A 9227-nucleotide genomic window follows, 5' to 3' on the forward strand; every position below is an offset into this window, starting at 1 on the left:
AGGAGACACCACATTGACCTACCTCGATGCAGCCCTGGGTGTTGGAGCAGCCGTGTGGAGACCCCTGCCAGCGCTGAGATGCTTACATGCTCACTGATTCGGCCTTCCTCCTACAGTCTTATACATACGAGTTTCTGTGGATTTGTTTCTCTAATGTAGCCAGACTAACACAGGTTAAATCACATAGTTCAGTCCAGTGGACCTGGAATGGGGGCCGTGGTCCGGCATTTCTCACAAGCTCCCAGCTGATGTCAATGGGCCTCCCTTCAACGTATGTGGGTCGGAGTGACCTTTTGGTTCAGTTGGTTTCTTTGGACCTCATTAGATTATTTTGGCCTCATCTGCCAACTCCAGCTCCGGTCATTTCACTGGGTGGCAACCAGGATCAAAGGGAACAAATAAAAGCACCACCAAAGGCATCGAGCAAATGTTAAAGGTCACCATCGTTCCCAAGGGCTGCTGCCAGCATGGATGTAATAGAATACACAGAAGCCTGGCTGGCTTCACAGGCTCTTCCTCCTCCATGGTTCCAGGTGTGTGTGGTGTGAGTTGTGATCTGCTACAGAGTAACGAGACAGCTATAAGAGCTCCTTTCTAATATTTAGGCAAATCATGGGGTCACACCCATCAGAAAGATGGAGAGAAGAGATACATTAGGGGCAGAAAGTCCCCTGACGCTTGACCACACCACACTGAAGAAAGCACAGGCCTAAGTATTTCCAGAGAGGACACCATCCCCAACAAGTCAAGCTGTGTCCATAGAAATCATTTAGCAGCACACACCAGCCATTGCTCCATCCACACGGACGTGCCCTTACTTTTCCTACTTGCCCTGCTGCGCGACACCCTCTGACCCAGGGAATCTGCCATGGGCCTTGTCTACTATCTCCTCATGCCTCCAACCACTGTTTCAGTTGGCTCCCACACAGACTAGTTTTGGTGTTTGTAACAGTTCCAAGTGGGTTCCTCCTACCTCCTCTGTCTGAAGGTTGTACACTCACTGTCCGCTCTCAGTCAGAGAGGACGGGGTGAGTGGGAAAGCCATTCCCAACAGTGGTGACACGGTGACCAACTGCGTGTGGACACCAAGGAGGAGGAAAGCCAAACAAAGCTCATGGCTGACGAGTCCATTTCAACTCATAGCGACCCTACAGTGTAGAGTAGAACAGCGCCCCGCCCCCCCTCCCCCAACCTTCCGAGGGTTCCAACACTGTACGTCTTCATGGGAGTAAAAACTTCATCTTTGCCAAGTGGCTGGTGGTTTTGAACTGCGGACCTTGCAGTCCAGTACTTACTTGACAGTGTGACCAGGGCTCCTTAATTTCTTTCTTTTTTTAAAAAAAATCATTTAATTGGGGGCTCGTACAATTCTTATCACAATCCATACATACATCAATTGTGTCAAGAACATTTGCACATTTGTTACCTCATCATTCTCAAAATATTTGCCTTCTACCTGAGCCCTTAATATTGGCTCCTCATTTCCCCCCTCCCCACTTAATCTGTTATTAAGTAAATAGTAAGTTGTTTGTCTTTAAGTTTTGGTCACAGGTCGGCATGCTTTTTTTGTTGGGGGTAGGGTCGGGTGGGGCGAAGGATCACTTAGTACATCTTTTGTGCTCAGCGGACCATGCCGTGTGTATAAGGCAAGGACTTTCAGGACATCCCTACAGCTGTAATTGCTGGATCTAGAAGGAAGATGAGATCCCAATAATGTGTTGAGAGAAAACAGAGCAGAAGGTTGGGGACTGGACACTTGGGGACATTTCTATCTCCCATGAAGCTAATGGCATTCTCAGGAGGGGACATTCTGCCAGGATTCTCACAGACAGCGTGCTTGCTCTCCCTGAGGCCTCCAAAGATTTCTCTCCTGACCCTGTAAGAAGGGATCCTGACCCTCAATGCAAAGATACTTTGTTCTATTAAACTGGCATTCCATAATGCTCACCTCCCCTACACGATTGCTGAAGACAAAGGGGTGCATAAGCAAATGTGGTGAAGAAAGCTTATGGTGCCCGGCTATCAAAAGATATAGCATCTGGGGTCTTCAAGGCTTGAAGGTAAACAAGTGGCCATCTAGCTCAGAAGCAACAAAGGCCACATGGAAGAAGCACACCAACCTGGGTGATCACAAGGTGTCGAAAGGATCAGGTATCAGGCATCATCAGAACAAAAAAAATCATGTCATTGTGAATGAGGGGGAGTGCATATTCAGGACCCAAGACTCATCTGTAGGCAACTGGACATCCCCTTACAGAAGGGTCTCGGAGAGGAGAACAGTCAATCAGTGTGCAGTGTAGCAACAATGAAACATACAACTTTCCTCTAGTTCTTTCTTTTTTAAAAAACCATTTTATTAGGGGCTCATACAATTCTTATCACAATCCATACATACATCAATTGTGTAAAGCACATTTGTACATTCATTGCCCTCCTCATTCTCAAAACATTTGCTCTCCACTTAAGGCCCTGACATCAGCTCCTCATTTTTACCCTCCCTCCCATTCCCCCTCTCTCATGGACCCTTGATAATTTATAAATTATTATTTTGTCATATCTTACACTGTCTGAAGTCTCCCTTCACCCACTTTTCTGTTGTCCATCCCTCAGAAAGGAGGTTATATGCAGATTCTTGTAATCGGTTCTCCCTTTCCACCCCACCCTCCCTCTACCCTTCTGGTATCGTCACTCTCACCACTGGTCCTGAAGGGATCATCCACCCTGGCTTCTCTGTGTTTCCAGTTCCTATCTGTACCAGTGTACATCCTCTGGTCTAGTGAGATTTGTAAGATAGAATTGGGATCATGATGGGGTGGGGGAAGCATTTAGGAACTGGAGGAAAGTTGTGTGTTTCATTGTTGCTATACTGCACCCTGACTGGCTCCTCTCCTCACTACAACCCTTCTGTAAGGGGATATCCAATTGCCTACAGAGGGGCTTTGGGTCTCTAACCCCCTCTCCCCCTCATTCACAATGATAAGATTTTTTTGTTCTGATGATGCCAGATATCTGATCCCTTTGACACCTCATGATTACACAGGCTGTTATGCTTCTTCCATGTGGCCTTTGTTGCTTCTGAGCTAGATGGCCGCTTGTTTACCTTCAAGCCTTGAAGACCCCAGATGCTATATCTTTTGATAGCCAGACACCATGCTCTTTCTTCACCACATTTTCTTATGCACCCGTTTTGTCTTCAGTGATCGTGTTGGGAAGGTGAGCATCATGGAATGCCAGTGTAATAGAATAAAGTACTCTTGCATTAAGGGAGTACTTGAGTGGAGGTCCAGTGTTCATCTGCTACCTTAATACTAAACCTATACATATATGCACATAGATCTATTTCTAAATCCTCATATATAAATATATTTACATATGTATATGTCTTTATTTAGACCTCTATAAATGCCCATTACCTCCTAGCTCTTTCCTCTATTTCCTTTTACTTTCCTTTTGTCCCACTATCATGTTCAGCCCTTCATTTGGGTTACAGTAATTCCTCTCGGTTACATTACCCTTGGTCATGCCCTACCAGGCCTCCTACACCCTCCTCACTACCAATTTGGATCATTTGTCCCTGGTTTGTTAACACCACTTCCTTTCCCCCCTCTTCCCCCTCTCACATGTCCCCCGGAACTGTCGGTCGCGTTGTTTTCTCCTCCAGATTGTTCATCCAGCCTATCTTATTGAGACAGACCTGCGGAGATAATAACATGCACAAAAACAAGACAGAGCACAACCAAGCAACAGAAGAAAACAAAACAATACCAATAAGCCAATAAAAAAAATCAAAACAAAAACCCACAACAGGAAAGAAAAGCGTGTAGTTAGTTCAAGGACTGTTTGTTGGCCTTTAGGAGCGTTTTCCGGTTGAGTCTGATGGGGCACCAAGCCCTGGCCCCAACGTCTATTTTTGAAATTCCCTGGGGACTTTGTTGCTCTCTTCTCCTTGCTGTTTTGTTCCACACCCTTAGTGTTTTGCCTCAGTGTGGTGGGGTCAGTTCGGGCGCAATTCCCACACTTTTTCTCCAGTGTTGTCCCCTATAGGGCTATGGGTCAGTGAGGGATGTTGTGTCTCAATATGGGGCTGGCTATATAGTCTCTGTGGATTGGCTGCTATGAGCGGGAATATCGTCCTCAAGGCTTGGTGGACCAGGATGTGCTCCACTCTCTCTTTCTCCCCCTTCATTTTCTCCCATGTACTCTGATCAGACATGTCCCTTTCCCTGAGCTGCAGATTCAATGCTGCCTCTAAAATAAATTCTTCTGGAGGTTTCCTCTAGTTCTTAAATGCTTCTTCCACCCCCCCACCCCCCACTATCATGATCCCAATTCTACCTTACAAATCCAGCTACACCAGAGGATGTACACTGGTACAGATAGGAACTGGAAACCCAGGGAATCCAGGGTGGATGATCCCTTCAGGGCCAGTGGTGAGAGTGGCGATACTGGAAAGGTAGAGGGAGGGTGAGGTGGAAAGGGGGAACCAATTACAAGAATCTACATATAACCTCCTCTATGGGGGACGGACAACAGACAAGTGGGTGAAGGGAGACTTCGGATAGTGTAAGATATGACAAAATAATAATCTATAAATTATCAAGGGTTCATGAGTGGGTAGGGAGGGGAAAATGAGGAGCTGATGCCAAGGGCTTAAGTGGAGAGCAAATGTTTTGAGAATGATGAGGGCAACGAATGTACAAATGTGCTTTGCACAATTGATGTACATATGGAGTGTGATAAGAGTTGTATGAGCCCCAATAAAATGATTAAAAGAAAAAGATTGAAGGGTCCTGAGTGGGGGTGGAAAGGGCAAATGGGCCTGAACCTCAGTTTCACAAATGATCTCTAGACTTTCAGATGTTGTCTCCAAGTAGGATTGCATACGGAGTGATTGAGAGGAATGACAAAGAAGAAATAAAGACACTCATTCTTCAGTCAGATTTGAACTTGTGTCCTATTGACTGCTCTCACTGTTGGCAATGCACAATGGATGCGTATTTCACGAAGAACGGAGTTTTTCATGTTAAAACATTGGTTAGTGTGACCATGTAAAATGTACCGCAGTTTGGGACTCCTGGCCTGGCATTGTTTATGGTATAACTAAAGACCCTCCTAACTCAGAAATGGTCCAGGGGCTCTGCCTTTGCACCTATGCCCAAACACCAAGAAGACCAACCCAACCTGATTGACCAGCGGACTCTTCAGCTGCCCTTTGAAGTCGGATCGATCAGGGTCTGGATTCAATTATTTTTTCTTCTTTAACTCTTATCTCCCACCGTCAGCTTAAACTATCCTTTTTTTTTTTTCTAATGATCCTCTTTTGTTGGAAAAGGAATGTCATATTCCAGTAAAATTCCACTGTGAACACTGGCATGGGGATGCATGTCATTTTCACATGCCCCCAAATCTTCTTTTGAATTTTGCTCAGCCACTTAAAAATGCCACAGTCCTTCTTCCTCTGGGGCTCAAATGAGCAACATTTGCCCTCAGGCACAGACGGTGACGCTGCGAGGCCAGGTGAACAGAGCTGGAGTGATGGCAATGGAAGCCATGAGCCTGTTGACCCAACAAGGGACACGTAACCGATGTCCCTGAACAGTGTGTATAGAACTTGCTAATTGGGTAATACTATGCTGTGCAAGCCTTCTCCAAAAACCTAATCAAATATTTAACGAGGAAAGAAAAGAAAAGCCATTCATACGGTGTGGGTTCGACAGAAACAAATGACAGCCAGATTTGACCTGCAGGTTGGCGTCTGAGGACCCCTGGTTTACCACAGGGCGGTTGAGTCGTCGGTTACTGCGGTCAGAAGCTTCCTAATTGATATCATTTATAAAGGGCTGTCCACAAGCCCACATGTACTCTGCTAATCTGCTTTGAATCATCTCCAGAGGAGGGAGGAGGCAGACCTTCTTAGCCCATTAGCCGATGTTCCCTGACATTAATCAACATGTACCAGGAAACATGTCCAGCATGTTGGGGCCGAGATAACATAATTTAGAGCACAAATTGGGATTTAGATATGCATGAGAGTGTCTGGCGGCTTGTTTGCCTGAGTGATTGAGGAGCCTTCTGGGGAAGCTCTCATCCCAGAGGACCAATGACCTAGGCCTGGCCTGCTTAGACCGGCAGAGACAGGCTGGCCGTCGCAGGACAGACACAGTGTGTCTCAGATTAGACCAACAAAGACAGAAACATCTTTTGGGGATCAAATGGGTGGAGGCATAAGTAGCTACAGGGCCCTCTCAATGGATGCAACACAATAAGGATAAATTAAGGGTGTCCCTATTTTTGCAAGAGTATTGTGCAGTGTTGGCATCACAAGTCGCCAGCATCTCTTCAGAACTCAACCTGGCGTGGCACCCAGAAGCTACCTCCGTGTGTGTGTGTGTGTATGTGTGTGTGTGTGTGGTGGGCAACTGTAATGGCAGAGAGAAGCTTGTGTGTTCTTAGGTCCTTGTAAGTCGCCTCCCAAAGGTTCCCAGAAGTTCTTGGTGAGCTGCTTATAGGAACTGGGGACTACACAGTTGTATGTAAGAGAGACCCGCACTCAAGCGCTGGATGGGAGCGGGGTCAGTTCCTGCTTTCACTGTCAGGGCCCACTTTGAGATGTGCCCACCGTTCCGCTGCCTGCCCCAGCTAGCTTGTGTGTGTCCAATGTCTCCCTGGTCCCATTCAGGAGCACCAGGGAATCCTGTTTCCCGTGAAAACTGGACATGCTGTTCCCACCACAAGAGATCTGAGAGTTTCATCTCCTCCTGTCCCCTTAGCTTGTTTCTGCCTCATTATGAATGACCAAGAAGGAGTCCTGGACTTAGAATCAGAACCCCTAGATTTTAGTCTCCTATTTCTTAGCAGCACATGATGCTAAGGGGACAACCTGCCTAGAGCACCTTTTCTGGAGACTGTCCTTCCCCATCTCGGTGCCCATGGGAGCCATCGTGTTGGAAAATGAGACCCCATCCCCCGCTGCCATACTTGAGTGGTCCAGGTTGGGACAGGGGTCTGCTCCTAGACTAGACATCATGCGCCACTCCTCTTGCCAAAATGAATTGGTCTGGAGCCGACAATGGACTCCAACTAGAGTCATGATTCACTTCTCCAAGGGGTTTGAACTTGAGATTGAGACGTTAAGCATACTTCTTCATGAAAAAAAATTAAAATGAAAACAAAAAAGATGACAATGGAGGCATTTGTGAAAAGACCCAAAATGAACAACACAAAGAGAGCCCTGGAGGAGACATAGAAAGAAGATTCGAGAAGCTGGAAACCAGGTGACTGCGTGGGAACTGAGTTAGAAATCTGAGAAAGCGAAACCCTTAGTCAGCTGTGAAGAAAATGAAAACTACATCACAGGAAGGCCCAGGTTTGGAAGCGTCAGGTTCCTCTGAACAGAGGGACAAAGTTGGGGCTAGGTCGGAAGGCAGGAAATGCCTATTGAAAGACGCAGTTCGACCCTCTGTTCCTCTCTCATCAATTTTAGTGGGGACGGCCCCTACTCTGCTCCAACTAGTCCGTAGAGACCTTTTCCCTGGAAAGGATGAAACAAAGGTTTTCTGGCCTGGGCGACACTGGTCACAGTTGAAGGTATAGTTATCATATTAGAAATAGCCAGCTGCAACGGTGGTCACCCGGCATCCTAGATGAGGGACTCCGCTAAGGCCTAGCTTCCTCCCCCTCACTCAGCTCATGCTTTCTGGGTAGAAGGAGGCTGGGAGAAACTCTTCTGGGAAATCTTACTGACTCAACAAACAAACAAGCTTCAGATACTGACAGCAGAGGGTTCACAAGAAATCTGCTCAGCCGGATCACTACCGAGAAGCGCTCTCTTGAGGAGCCACGCCTATGCACATGGGCTGCTAACTAGCTTTTCCACGCCCTACTCCAAAATATCTCTGTAGATAAGGGGTTTGCTCGCTTCGGCAGCACACAGACTAACATTGGAACGATACAGAGAAGATTAGCATGGCCCCTGCGCAAGGATGACACGCAAATTCGTGAAGCGTTCCATATTAAAAAATAAAAACAAGTGTCCAGACATTGGGCCTCCACTCAAGTACTTACTCAATGCAAGAACACTTTGTTCTATTAAATTGATATTCCGGAATGCACATCTTCCCGACACAATTGCTGAAAAATGGGTGCATAAGCAAATGTGGTGAAGAAAGATAATGGTGCCCGGCTATCAAAAGATATAGTGTCTGGGGTCTTAAAGGCTCGAAGATAAACAAGGGGCCATCTAGCTGAGAAGCAACAAAGCCCACATGGAAGAAGCACACCATCCTGTGTGACCATAAGCTGTCGAAGGGATCAGGTATCAAGCATCAAGGAACAAAAAATCATATTATTGAAAATGTGGGTGAGTGCAGAGTGGAGACTCAAAGCCCATTGGCAGCCAACCGGACACCCCCTTACTGAAGGGTTGTGGGGAGGAGATGGACCAGTCAGGGTGCAAGGTAGCAACGATGAAACATAGAACTTTCTTCTAGTTCTTAAATGTTTACTCCCCCCCACCCCCCACTATCATGATCCCAATTCTACATTACAAATCCGGTTAGACCAGAGGATGTACATAGGTACAGAGATCAACTGGAAACACAGGGATTCCAGGACAGATGACTCCTTCAGAACCAGTGGTGAGAGTGGTGATGCCTGAGGATGAAGAGAATGTGGGGTAGTAAAAAGGAACTGATTACAAGAATCTACGTATAGCCTCCTCCCTGGGGGAGGGACAGCAGAGAAGAAGGTGGGGGGAGACATCGGACAGTGTAATATGTGACAAAATAATAATAATTTATGAATTATGAAGGGTTCATGAGGTAAGGGGCAGTGGGGGGGGAGGGGGGAAATGAGCAGCAGATATTAATGGCTCAAGTAGAAGGCAACTGTTTGAAAATGATGATGGCAACAAATGTACATATGTGCTTGACACATGGATGTATATATGAATTGTGATAAGAATTGTATGAGCCCCCAATAAAATGATTAAATAATTAAAAAAAAGAAGTGTCCAGAATGACAGCTCTGGGAGATCTCAAGCCCACCTGCTCCATGGCCTTCCAATGGAGCCACCCATATGAACGGGATCCAGTGAAAGATGGGGATGTGGGAGCTATGTCTTCCTGGGAGATCTCATGAAAGTGATGATCATCCACTGTACTGGAACACATAGAGAGGCAATGAATACCTCCCCAAGGGTCAGGGTTGCCACGTGTCCGAGATAAGTC

The 9227-nt window shown here is 46.5% G+C and overlaps 1 non-coding gene across 1 annotated transcript; it reads left to right on the forward strand.

The window, feature by feature from the left end:
• The first annotated feature begins 7910 nt into the window (after positions 1–7910).
• On the forward strand, positions 7911–8017 carry LOC142461907 (U6 spliceosomal RNA). The gene has a single exon (XR_012787076.1). It is a non-coding gene; the product is annotated as a U6 spliceosomal RNA (small nuclear RNA).
• The last annotated feature ends 1210 nt before the right edge of the window (positions 8018–9227 follow it).

The sequence above is a fragment of the Tenrec ecaudatus genome, chromosome 11 (assembly GCF_050624435.1).
Source record: "Tenrec ecaudatus isolate mTenEca1 chromosome 11, mTenEca1.hap1, whole genome shotgun sequence".
Lineage (NCBI taxonomy): Eukaryota > Metazoa > Chordata > Mammalia > Afrosoricida > Tenrecidae > Tenrec > Tenrec ecaudatus.